This window comes from Meriones unguiculatus, chromosome 1, assembly GCF_030254825.1.
Source record: "Meriones unguiculatus strain TT.TT164.6M chromosome 1, Bangor_MerUng_6.1, whole genome shotgun sequence".
Taxonomy (NCBI): domain Eukaryota; kingdom Metazoa; phylum Chordata; class Mammalia; order Rodentia; family Muridae; genus Meriones; species Meriones unguiculatus.
This window is the reverse complement of record NC_083349.1, coordinates 44,296,220-44,310,122: the sequence shown is the minus strand read 5'-3', so window position 1 is coordinate 44,310,122 and position 13,903 is coordinate 44,296,220. Positions and strand designations below refer to the sequence as shown.

The 13,903-nt window shown below is 37.4% G+C and overlaps 1 protein-coding gene across 5 annotated transcripts in view; it reads left to right on the top strand.

Moving 5' to 3' along the window:
* Positions 1 to 13,903, top strand: part of Rfx3 (regulatory factor X3) — a 276,587-nt gene that overhangs the window by 142,010 nt on the left and 120,674 nt on the right. The window lies entirely within an intron of this gene.

The window sequence follows — 13,903 nt, the reverse complement described above, 5'->3', positions numbered from 1 at the left end:
TTAAAATGCATATGCAAATATTTAAACTGACCAGGTCAGCTAAACCCGATACTTAGAGAAAAACAAAAACATTAATGAGGGGAAAAATAAAAATTAAACTTAAAACAAAAAGGAGGCTTACAGGATCACAGTCCTTAGGAAATCAGTGCTGTGGCAGCTGTGAAAAGTCGTGACCTGCTGTCTTGCCTGACTTGCCCTTCTTTCTTGGGGAACTCAGGTCCCTCACTGTCTGGGTCCTTATGCTGTCTGGCTTCTCCTTTCCTTTCTTGCACTCACCACAAGCCGTGGGCTGTAATTAACCTCTGCTGTCCTGCTCCTCAGCAAGCAGTAAGACAGAAGGTGAGCTGTCCAAGGGCTGCGCCCAGTGTCTTGTATTTTACATATCTAGTCTAGAGTCAGGGGCCATGAGGGAAATGCTCCACTCCACAGCAGATGGTGAGAACACCTGGCTATTTATGTGGGTGCTGATGGCTGAACTCAGGTCCTAATAATTTTGAGGCAAACAAATACAGTTACTGCGGAGCCATTTCCCCTATCCTTTAAAAGAGGGCAAAGGAATAACTCCCATATCCTTTCCATCACGTGGGGACACCGCAAGAAGCTCCAATCTATGAACCAGGAGTTGAGTTCTTATCAGTAACCAATTTTGCCTTATCTTGGACTTCCCAATCTCTAGAATCCTTGCAATAAATGTCAGTTGTTTTTTTAGACACCCAATTTGCCCAAATGGACTAAGACAGGAATAGCACAAGAACTAATTTTTTTCTTCTTTCGTTACTATTGTCTGTTCTGTATCTTTTTTCTTTGATATGCCATCTGCCTTGGTGATTTTTTTTTTCAGGAACTCTGAAAGCTCTGTGTTATGTTTCAGTTGTACCTGCTTTCTTTTCTTTCCCAAGTCCATACTCAGGATTTAACTATATACCAGTATATGTAGTTTGTAGTAACAAAGAGGAAGATAAGTGTATTCCTTCATTCATGGAGCTTACTCACACTTACAAAACTTCTCTTTCTCTTCATTTCAGATCTAACATTTTCGAAGTAAAGCTACTTATATTAAGGGGCAAGTTAATGACAAGATATGAAAGTTAACTCTATGTGAAATACTCATTTATAAAACAGTGTTTATAAATGGGAAAAACATTAGTAAAAGAATTTTATTCTGTGAGCTGCCAGGCACGTTGTAGGCATGTAGGAAATAGATGTTAGATGGCTAGGATTTCTCACTGAATGTCAATTAATTTAAACATAATCTTGCCACATCTAGATGTACTGTGATAACTAGGTAAATTATACCTTTGCTTAGTAAATCAACATTTATTTGTTCTAGATTCCTTTCTGCTGCTGTGATAAAACACTTTGACCAAAACCAGATTAGGGGAAGACAAGGTTTATTTGGTTTACATTTCTAGATCAAAGTCCATTCTTTGAGGAAATAAGGACAGCAGCTAACGCTAGAACTTGAAGCAGAAACCATGGGAGAACACTGCTTGCTGAACTGCTTACTTGCTGGCACATTCTTGGACTCGTTAACAGATAGCTTTTCTCGTGTAGCCCCAGAACTGCCCAATGAATGGTGCCACCCACAGGAGGCTGGCCCACTTTACATCAATTAACAGATAAGGTGTCCAACAAGGACATATTTGCTCAGCTATGTTTATAGCAGGTTTATTTGTATTAGCCAGAAACTGGAAACAACCCAGATGTCCCCCAACCAAAGAATGGATAAAGAAACCATGGCACAATGGAATACTATTTAAAAAACAAAGAACATCATGAAATTTGTAGGCAGATGGATGGAACTAGAAAATATCCTGAGTGAGGTATCCCAGGCCCAGAAAGACACACATTGGGTGTACTCATTTACAAGTGGATATTAACTATATAGTATAGGATAACCAGGTCACAGACCCAAAGCAAAGGGAGGCTAACATAGTTGTCCTCTGAGAGGCTCCACCCAGGAGTAGATAGAAAAAGATGCTGAGACTCAAAGCCAAATGTTAGGATAGGAAGGGGAGCCTTGTGGAGGTGGGGAGAAGAGTGACTGGAGAGGATAGAAGGACACAGAGGGGACAAGAACTCCACAAGAAGACCAACAGAGTCAAATAACCTGGGCCCAGGGGGCCTTATGGAGACTGAAGCACCAACCAAGGACCATGCATGGGCTAGACTTAGGTTCCCTACACATATGTAGCTTATGGACAGTTTAGTCTTCATTTGGGTTCCCTAGTAAGGGGAGAAGGGGCTGTCTCTGACATGGACTCTATTGCCTGCTTTCTGATCATGACCTTCTGGTTGGGCTGTTGCCTAGCGACAGTCGAAGAAGATCCACTCAGTCCTGGTGTGACTTGATGTGTTGGGCTTGAAGGAGAGAGCTCCCATTGTCTGAGGAGTAGTGGAATAAGGATGAGTGGAAAGGGAGAGAGGGTAGGACTGGGAGGAGAGCAGAGGCGTGGATACAATCAGGATGTAAAGTAAATAAATAAAAAAATTTAAATCATGGAAAAATTCCCAAGGTGATCTCTCACAGACATACCTACAGACCAATCTGATACTGGAGTATACTCAGTTGAGACTTTTTTCATGTGACTGCAGGGCACAACATTGACATATAGACATATCAATTTAAACCATAACTGTTCTTCAAGACAGGGCTTCTCTGCTTAGTCCTGGATGTCCTGGAACTCACTCTGTAGAACAGGCTGGCCACAAACTCACAGAGGTCTGCTTGCCTCTGCCTCCTGAGCGCTGGGATTGAAGATCTGCATCCATGCTCAGCTATTACTGTTCATTCTTTATTCCCAACTTCTCATGTTTACATTATAAAACACAGTCCATTCCAACCTTTAAAATGCTTGTGGTTTTTTAAGAATTTCAGTACTTAAAAGAGTTCTTTTTAAAACCCAAACTTTTAACTGTAGGTGTCTGCAAAATAAAAAATTAAGTACATACTTTCTTCTTTCAATTGAAAAAAATTGGGCATAAAAATCATACCAAAGCAAAAAACAAAATTTGGCAGTAAAAATATAAATCATGTAGCGAATTATGGTATGTGGGACTCACTTATGATCTTCTGCAATCCAAAGAACTTAGGCAGCTAAACTTGCTCTTCCCCCACAGTTCTGTCATCAGCAGCACAGAGTTTGTCTCATAGGCTCTAATTGGTTCTACTTCATGCCTATTTCTATCCTTGGTGGACAACCCTTGGTTTTAGTATTTTCAGTGTTCTGGGATATCCATTACAACTGAGAAGGCAGCTTCACCAGTGGCTTCCTCTGGCCTTGCCCCAGGAACACTGAACCTGCCCCCTGCCCTACCTTGCAAAGCCTTGGGACCTCCCAGAGTCTCCTTTAGTACTTCAGCTTTCAGCCTTCAAAACTAGTATCACATAGGAGAATCTTAAATGTTGGCAGTCTTTACTTCCTTCTGGAATTTCACAAGCCAGAGCTCTTTTAACTGCAATTCATTTTTTTTTTTTAAATTTAGTTAACCTTGAGCACAATGCTGGGCAATAGTTAGTCCATCCTAAACCTCCAAGCCAGCATAGCTTCCTCCCATTCAGATTTTCCACATTATGTTTGCTTTTAGTCATATTAGGTCCTCTTCATCTCTCCTGGTGGTTCCAAGTCCTCTCCTCGCTCCAATATCTCTTCATGATGCCCCACTTGCTTCTTTTTCCTCCCCTCCTGACCAGGACTTCCCACCCTATTCTATTCATTGCTCAGCATTGGCTGGTTGCTTTATTTACAATACAGAGTACAAATGGTGGCATGTTTACATAAAGGAGACAAGTAATGCTCAGAACAAACATTACAATGCGATGTCACAATTGAAACCAGATAGTGGGGTAGAGAAATCAGCATTTGAATGTGTGTGTGTGTGCATTCCACAAGAACATTATACCAACATTTCACCCTTTAGGTTTAATAAAAGGCTTCTTTTCTTTCAATATAATAATATTAATAAAACAGTCATGAAAACTATTGGGTAAGATTTGCATGTGCAATGTCCAGTACATGTGCATTTGGCAACTTATGAGATAGTATTTGATTATCCTATCTTGACAAATTTAGACATTAACTGCAATTCTTTCAGCATTCTTATTTTTCGTGCCCAACTACTTTCCCAACTCAACTTCCCAGACCCTACTCTTAGCAACACTCTATTTTTCTGGTACTAGTCTCTGTTATAGTTTCATCTCGGCTGCTGTGACAAAACACTCTGATCATAAAGCACATTGGAGAGAAGAAAAAGGTTTATCTGGCTTATGCTGCAGGACACAGTTCATCAGTGAGGGAAGTCGGGGCAGGAACTCAAGCAAGAGCTTGAGACAGAAACCACGGAGGAATTCTGCTTGCAGGCATTTGCTTGCTTGGGTGCATTTTATGGCTCATGTTTGGCTACCTTTTGTGTATAGCTCAAGACCACCTACCCAGGAGATAGTACTGCCATCCATCCTACATCAATTAACAAACAAAACAGTCCCTCACAGCCATGCCCACAGACCAACCTGATAAAGATAAGTACCCTTTTTTATGTGATCTAGGCTGCATGAAGTTGACAGTTAATGCTAACAAGGACAAGTATGACAAAATTAAGAAAGCCAGGTAACAAACAGAAATCCTACCCCATCTAATCAATCACTATCTGAAATCAATGTGTTTTCTTTTATGTCAGGGTAATGTTTTTATCAATCCTTTAATCATTCTATATTTTTCAACCTTAATTTGTTTCCCTTTTTATTTTGTATATTTTTCTTGTAAATGAAATAATTATCTTTCATTTTCAATAAAACCTCTTTCCTTTACCTTATTTATTGTTCTTAAAGATAATTGCATGCAGGTGCTACGTATAGCACAATTATTAAAAGGATTCAAACTGAATAGATACATAGATAAAACATAAGGCTTATTTTAAGTCTTGCAATCCTTTTATTATAAAATTCCTTTCAAAATATCTTTTTTCAAAGGTTACATAGCTCAGCTATATACCAGAATATGAATAATTCAGTGTTTCTTGGAGTAAGAAAAAATTTTAGAAATTTGATATATTATGCAATAAATTATTTTCCCTTCCAGATAGAAGGTCAATAGTGGGGTGGTTTATGCTAATAAGATTGAGATTGCTGGTTAATTCCTATCTTACCAAAATATTGAGTTCTCCTATAAAAATTATAGTCACTGCATGTATGTAGATAAAATATTGAAATATGCATCTTTCATGTATCCTGACCTTTTGTCAAATTGATTTTGAGTTTGAGGACTTGATCAAATTATTATTGTGTTAATTTCTTATCAGATTTTTACTTAGTGAAGCCGAGATTCTTTCTTGTCTTATGTATATGACATGGTATCTGTATATCTGTGTCACATTTCTCTGTACTTGTAATATTTTCATGTTTCAAGGAGAAACTGTCCTTTCATTTTAGCAATGTCTTAACATTTAGCAAGAATTTTGGGGCTTAGATTTGTATGTGTTAGTCCTAATTAGGGAGCAGCATAAGGATACAAGTGAAGGGGAAAATGTGTCCTGTCATGACCTATGCACTCTGACCCCTCATCTGGGAGTGCTCCAAAAAAGCCACGGGCATGCATACTTCTGGCAGTAGGTAATTGGTCTGGGTCTTGTCCGGATGGGTTGTCTTTTGCTGTGTTCGTTAATCATTTCTCACCTTGGCACAAACTTGAGTCACCTGGGACCATGAAACTGAACACAGAAAATCCCTTGCTCCAAGTGTGTAGGATATTTCTTCATTCATGGTTGATATGTGTAGGCTCCGCCCATGGACGTGGGGGATGTGGTTAGGCGAGAGGTATGGCACTTTGGCAGGTGAACCTGAGTTTTATAAGAAAGCAGGCTTTGGGAAACAGCATTCCTCCCTGGCTTCTGCTTCAGTGCCTGCCTCCAGGTTCCTGGCTTGATTTCTGCTCTGGCTTCCTTTAGTGACCTGAGACTTGTCAGCTGAGAAAAATCCTTTCCTCTCTGAATTGCTTTTGGTCATGGTGTTTAAACGCAGCAATAGAAATCCCAACTAAGGCACTTGCTGTGTAAGAAATAGCAGTAAATTTTGTACCTCATGCCAAAACTGTTATCTCAGCTTCTTTTTTTTAATTAATTAATTTTTATTTATCCCTGTCAGAGCTTTCCTTCTCTTATCTCCTCCTAGTCCCTCCTTGCCTCTCCCTTCCCTTCCTGTAGAGAAAAGAGAAACAGAGGGTGTGACAAGCTGGAGACCTAAGTCAGGGTAGGCGGATATGAGGGGGACTCAAGCAGAGACTGCTAGTAGCAGAGATCATAGAGACTCAAGAGGACACCCTCTAACTAGGCTAGTCTTCTAGTAAAGGGCAGGGAACTCTAACCCACCTACAAAAACTTCAACCCAAAATTTACCTTGCCTAAGAAATGTGCAGAGATAAAGAAGAGCATAGGTTGAGGGAATGTCCAACCAATGCCTGGCCCAACTAAAGGGCCACCCTATTGGAGAGTGCCAGCCCCTGACACTATGAATGATACTCTGCTAAGCTTGCAGATAGGAGACTTTTAGAGTTGCCTGCAAATTTCATGATGTCAATATTTTTAATAGTTGAGCAATAGTCCATTGTGTAAATGTCCTGTATTTTCTATATCCATTCTTTGGTTGAGGGACATCTTGGTTGTTTCCACTTTCTGGCTATTATGAATAGAGCTGCTATGAACATAGTTAAGCAAGTGTCCTTCTGGTAAGGTACAGTATCTTTTGGGTACATTCCCAGGGATTCCCAATTTTCTGAAACAGCTAAATTGATTTCCAAAGTCATTATACAAGTTTTCACTCCCATCAGAAGTGGAGGAGTGTTCCTTTTTGTTCCATGTCCTTGCCATCAGGACCTGTTGATTGAGTTTTTTATCTTAGCCATTCTGATGGTGTAAGATGGAATTTCAGTCATTTTGATTTGCATTTCCCTGGTGACTAAGGATGCTAAATATTTCTTTAAGTGCTTGGTCATTAAAGATTCTTCTTGTCAAGAATTCTCTGTTTAGCTCCGTACTCCATTTTTCAATTGAGTTAGTTGCCTGGTTTGTTGCTGTCTAATTTCTTGAGTTTTTCATCTATTTTGGATACCAGTCCTCTGTCGAATGGAGGGTTGGTGAAAATATTTTCCCATTCTGTAGGCTGCTGTTTTTTGCTATTGACAGTGTCCTTTGCCTTACAGAAACTTTTTAATTTCATGAGGTCCCATTTATTAAATTGTTATGTTAAGAATGCTTTATTCCTAGATGGGAAGATTCACTGTTGCAAATAATTTATTTCTCTCTCATATCTGTGTATAGTTTTAGTATTATCAAACTGAAACTCTTCACAGTGTTTTCTTAAAAAGTGAACCTACTGATTCTTAAGTTCCTTGAAAAGAATATATATAAGAATATTTGATGAATATGGAATAGTGGTAGAGGAAAAACTTGTTCTACCAAATCTATTGTAATAAAAACTAGTTGGGGCCTAGAGAGGTAGTTCTGTTTTTAAAGTTCTGTCTTGAAGCATGCTGATCTGAGTTCCAGCCCCCAAATCCATGAATCCATATAAAAACACATGGAGGCATGGGGGTGGTCCTTGCTTATAATCCTGGTTCCTGGGATATTGTTTGTATAAAACAATTAGAGTATTCACATTTAATGACAAATAATAAGTGTTTTGTAACGTCCATTGTATTTTGTGATTGAGAATCATGTGAACTATCTTCTCTGAGTCTCATCCCTGCTTACTAGACTCTGCTCTTTGCCTTTGAACACCTCACCTCTTTCAAATGGCTTCTGTGTTTTGATACTACTCTGGGGTATGGTAGAGGTGGCAGTTAGTTAATTCTCTGTTTGATTTCCCAGTTTCTGATGTGGTCAGAAGTAGACTGAGTCGTTGAGAATGTACTGCTTTGTGATTATATGTGAAGGATAAGTGTCACTTCTTTAGGTTGCCCATAGCAATCACATAGTTTTAGTAAATAATCCTGCGGAGCTTACACTTGAGTTTGTTTGTAGCCTTGTTGCAGAAATAAGCTTTGTGGTGGCATTTACTGGGTTGAATTTAAGAAGATTCATTTAAAGTCAATTGCAGGAAACTGTACCTACAGAACTGAGATTGCCTTTAAAAGCAGAAGCCACAGTTTGTAAGTGGACGACCCAGCCGATCTCAGAGCCACTGAGTGAGTTGATAATGTAAGAAAACAAATTCTAGTTTCTATGACAACAAATTTTGTCCTTTAAATATGAATCATGTCCTACTATCAATCTTCTATCTTCTTTTTGAAGGGTCCACCTTAGTCAGGAGACTGAAAGTCTTAGGTAGGCTTAATTCATGCCGATTAGGGTCATTGGGTTCTTTGGAGCAATACCAATCTTAGTCATCAGGATATCTAGCAGTCCAGCAAACCAGCAACAGCAAACACAGCAGACAAAACAAGCAGCCATCTTCCTTCTTCAGCTGTCTCCTCAAAGCTTTCTTTCTTGGAGCATCCTCCCCAGAGCCTCTCTTTCTTGGAGTCCCCCTCCCCCTCCCCGCCCCCCCCCATGTGTGTGTGCGTGTGCGTGTGTGTGCGTGCAGGCGTGCATGTCCTCAAAGCAGCCTTCAAAGTGTCCGTCCTCTTCTCCTGAGCCTCTCTTGGCTTGGATGTTTATACCCTCACAGAGTCCTCAGAGTTAAACTGTCTGCAGCTGGCAAAGACTGCACCCTTCTTTGAGCCAAACAAGGCTGTTATCAACTGTAGATAAATTAAAAGCAGCTGTATTTCCCACACTTTGGATTAAAATAAAAACATGTTTAGATAACATAATTGAGTTATCTAAAGAACATAAAACTTCAACTATATGTGTCCCCCTTTTTGTTTAAAAAATTGTTTTTTTCTATAACATGGATAAACTATGTAAAATAAGAATATTATGAGGTAAATATTACATTTACAATGTTCAGTCCATTTGTATTTGGCAACCTAGGAAACATATTCCACTATCTATCCTATCCTGGTAAGTCCAAAGTTCTGTACCTACATCACTTTCTTGTAACTTGTATTTATCAACCTAGAAATATCTTCTTAGAGCTGAAACATTGTCTCAGTTCCTAAACAACTAAGCTTAATTGTAATAAGACTATGACTATCTAGTCTTCAACCTCATAAGAGACTTGATAAGGAAATAATATTACCTATGTAGGAAGCATAGAGCAAGCAGCTTCCAGAACTATAGAAATGACAGACAGTCACCAGAGGTTTTTCTGTGTGGTTGGGGCATCCAGTCTTTAGTTCTCTGGCCCAGAATATCTGACAGACTTTTCTGTGAAGCAGGAATTTTGAAGGACTGGCCTACCTGGTCTCTGAAAAGTTGGACGGTCAACTTTCCAGTGTCCTGTTTGCTCAGACAGCCTGCTTTCAGCAGTTGAAGGGCTTTTTTTTTTCCTCTAACGGCTATCTTGCCACTTTTTTTAAAATGCCAATCATCTTCCTTGAAGTAGATTAGGAGTGTTGCCAGGAGCAGATGTTTCTCTCTGTCAGAAAAGCCTTGTATTCTTAAAACATCTTTAAAGGCCATATTCTGTAGATCTCAGAACTGTTTGAAGACCACCTGTCTATCTCAGTATATCTAAATAGACAAATGTTTCTGGTTGTGTACTATCTGATTAACCTTTAAAACATATACAAGAGACTAAATAAAGCTTATTTCTGTAATTAACTAAAGTAGAATCTAACATCACACCCCTCTCTCAGCCAAACGGGCCTGTTACCAGCTGCAGATAAACTAAAAACACCTTCATTTCCTATACTTGGGATTAAAACAAAAATTTGTTTACATAACATGACTGGGTTTTTTTTTTTTTAAAAAAAAAAAAAAAACTTCCACTGAAAGTCTTACTTAACACTGAGTGTCCTAGGATAAACTCTATAAATACTGTAGAAATTCCCAATTCCCTTTCTTCAGTGCATGCAACAAGAGAGAACTTAAGTAACTTTCCCCTTAAACTATCCTGTGACTTACTTCATCATGCCTTTTTCACTGTGACTCTGTACTCATGAATCAATACCCTTTACTCACAGTCAGTCTGATTTTCACAGTGATGGTAGGAATCTTCTTGGTAAAACATATTAAAAAGCTTGTGACAGAAATTATATTACTTTTAACCAGACTGAGAAAAAAATCTATTGTTTGGTTTCTATTTTCCCATCTCTCTGCCTGCTTTTCCTTTGTGCCTTTTCTTTTCTGGTATCTTAGTTGTAGCTTGCAAACATGGCTCTCTTAACTTTTACATATTTCTTTCCTCAGTTACTTCATAATCCTCCAGTTTGCTAGTTTGAAAATCTTGACTGAGTCCTGGTCCTTCTCTTTCCTCCTGGTTGCTTTTGTAGCTAATGCTGATCCTGCACTGTTGTCCTTCTTCCCTGACTGTTATAGCTGCTTTTACACCTGTTCCTTCCCTCCTGTTTCACTCTGGGTCAGTCGTTTAGCAGCTTTTCACCCAACTACTCTTGTATCTCATCTTTTAAGTCTGGTTTGAGCTATGTCTCATGTTTCTTGTAGGCCTGTTAGAGTGATGTTAATACAGCTTTGTGTAGTTCTTAAGTTGAACACTTAAGCAATTGGTGCCAGCTGAATGTATAATGAATGCTCTTATGAGAAAGATAATTATCTTGACATAAGGAGGAATTTTTTTATAAAGATACTAGAAAGCTTCTTAGCTGACTAATGAACTTAACAGTTATACATGATTTCATTTACCATTGAACGATTTCTCCTTTGAAGTATGATTCATGTTCTTTTTCTTGAAACACATCCAAAATAACATATTGTGTAAATTTGTCCTCAAAATATATTAATTGATTCTGTTGAACTAGCACATGTTCCTGCGGTGTGTAATTTGCTTTGATATCCACTTCTATTGTAAGGCAAATCATGAAAAATGCACATTAAATGAGCAAATAAGCTCTGAGTGCTACCCTTTGAATGATTATATAGGTACTTCTGTTTATTTAAATATATATTCATACGAGACAGTTAAGTTTCTTCACCACCTAGTCACTATGAAAACATGCATTCTTTCATATTTTTAAATGTTGGCAGTATATTTTTGGTTCTATGGACAAAATAACTATATGATATAGAATGATGTCATAATAAGACCCTCATTACTGCCACATTTTTAAGCTTTTAAAAGTTGGTCCAAGGCCATTTTGAGTTTCATATGTTCAAGCCACTTTAATGTAGTAAATAGTTAATTATAAAAACTATTGATTAACTATATTAAATTCATTTTTCCATCCTCTTTTTAATTCATATTTTGGCCACTTAACTCATTACAAAAATTCAAAAAATATTGAAAATATTTATTAATTCTCTTTGGAAATATTTTTGGGAATTGATTTTGGAAGAGCAAATGAAATTAAAAGATGAAATTTCATGTACAATTTATTTAATCATTTCCTTTTCTAGGACCTGGGTGTGGGTGAATAGCAACAGAGGTGTTAGGTTAGAGATTTCACAAAGATATGTGGGAAATAAAATTACCGAAGATGGTGATGAAATACTGATAGGAAGTTAGTTTCTCATCTCAACCAGAAATGCTTTCTTGAATTTTCCTGCATTAAACTAATGGGAATTAAAATAGAAATCAGTTTCTAATGTATAACCTTAACCCAGATCCAAACATCACTTAATGTCAAAAACATCACTTAACATCACAGACTGTCAAAAAATATTTGAACAACTTTGAATCATAGTTGTTTTAGAAAGTGGAAATAGCATGCAATGTAACAATTTTACCTCACTTTTAGTCCTGCATCAAACAACATTTAAATATTCTCATCAGGAGAACAGAGAACTGATCGTCAGTTTCGGTTTTTGCAATGGACTTGAGTCCAGTTCCTAGCATTCAGATCAAACAGCTCACAGCTGTACATATAGCTCCAATGGCCTCTGCAGACACTTGCATACAAATGGCATACACTCACATAGATATATCTGCATGAATATAAATAAAATAGGTCTTTTAAAAGCTCTCATGTTTCCTTTCAGATAATAACAATTATTTAACAGCTTCATTCTTCAATAAAAGTTAATATCCAAAATTAGAAATTCATTTGCTATAATGTACTATTGAGTAATTATTAGATGTTTATAGTGTGTTTAACCTGTTTGGGGCTTTGAGCTAAAATAATAATAATAATAATAACAATAGTAATAATTTGGTCTGGGTTTTGCCATTCTCAACTTGCATCTTGTGCCTGGGTTTATTAGTCAGAATAGACCCTCTTTATGGCCTTGACTTTTCCCTAGATTTCATCAGCTCTGATACTGGAGAAGAGGGAATATTTCAGTGGCTTTATAATCTACTTATAGTGCCAAACAAAATTAAATGACAAACTGAAAAGTAAAGATTTTTAAGGATCTTATCTTCTTATTATAAAACGTGACATGCATTTTCCTTTACTTGTTTATTTCCCTTTTCTGTGCTTACTGCTGGGAATGTGTCCCTAGTTTTGCTTCATCCAGTAGGATTCAGCCATTGGAAGAATATCTTCTCATTCTCCTGGCGGTGTGTCCATTTCCATCTCTTACCATGCAGAAACTGATTCAAGGGTGGCTGTAATCTGCCATTTTAATTGCTTAGTCCTTTTCCCATTCATTTTGTCTGTTCTTTAGCTTGGTAGGTGGTGAAAAGAATCAAGCCTCAGTTTCATGTTGTTCTGTGAAGTGTCCATGTGGTCAAGGGCCTTCTGTTATATTGCTGCCCTTGAAGAGCCTCCAATAGGATTTCATTCCACGATTGTTGATATTTATTGTTTTGTTTCTACTTTAATCACAGAATCTCATAATTTTATATAATTATTGATGAATATTTATCATGCATGAATGTGAGAGGAAATAATAGAATTCAAAAGCAATTTGAATTCTATTTACATGGCCATCAAAATTTATTGTGTTATCAAAAATCCTACTTATGTTTAATTGCTTTGTATTTTTTGATATTTTTATTTTATAAACTCATTACTTTGGAACTGGAAAAAACTAGCATGCTATAAGGATGGTTCGTTGTTTACGAGCACATACTGTTGTTGTAGAATACCAGAGTTTGGCTGAGTACCCATGTTAGGTGGGACACTACTACCTGAAATTACAGCTAGAGAATCCAATGCCTCTGCCCTCTGAAGGGGCCTGGACTCACATACACACATCTGCACACAATGTGAAAATAAATGAACAAAGTTGCTACTGCAATACTCAAATATTCAGTAGCTCACAAGGAGGAAAACTAGTTTTGTAGTCAACATTAATGGATGTGCAAGCACTCTCATTATATCCACCCAAGACAGAAGTCCTGAAACATTACTGAAAACATTGCTGCATGAGATTTTAGCTTTGTATTTGTTTTGTGTAGGGGAAGGGCATTTCCAGTAGTGTTTGTTTGAACATCACAATTACTACAGCTTGTGTATTAATAAATTTTCATTTTAAAACTGCAAGGCCAATATGAACCTATAGAATAAAAGATGAGCCTAACTGCTCACCTTTTCCAATATCACTCAAGATCTGTCACTCTGTCAAGTCTACTTGTGATTTTGCGTATGTAGGCGGACATGTATGTATGAACTTTACATATATATATACCTATATGTATATATATATATATATATATATATATATATACACATCACACTGGAGATACTATTCTGTAATAATGATATATCAGTGTGGATTCATCACCTATAATACTCTGGGTTGAGGATGGGAGTATTAGTTGTAAAACATTGGCCTATTTTTCTTTCCTGTAGTAGTAAAACTCTGAACAAAAAGTGTTTTGAGAAACTAAAAGCATCAAAGTATAAAGACTAACATACATGTAAAGCAAAATAAAGATTAAAACCGTGAAGATATTTATAATCTTAAA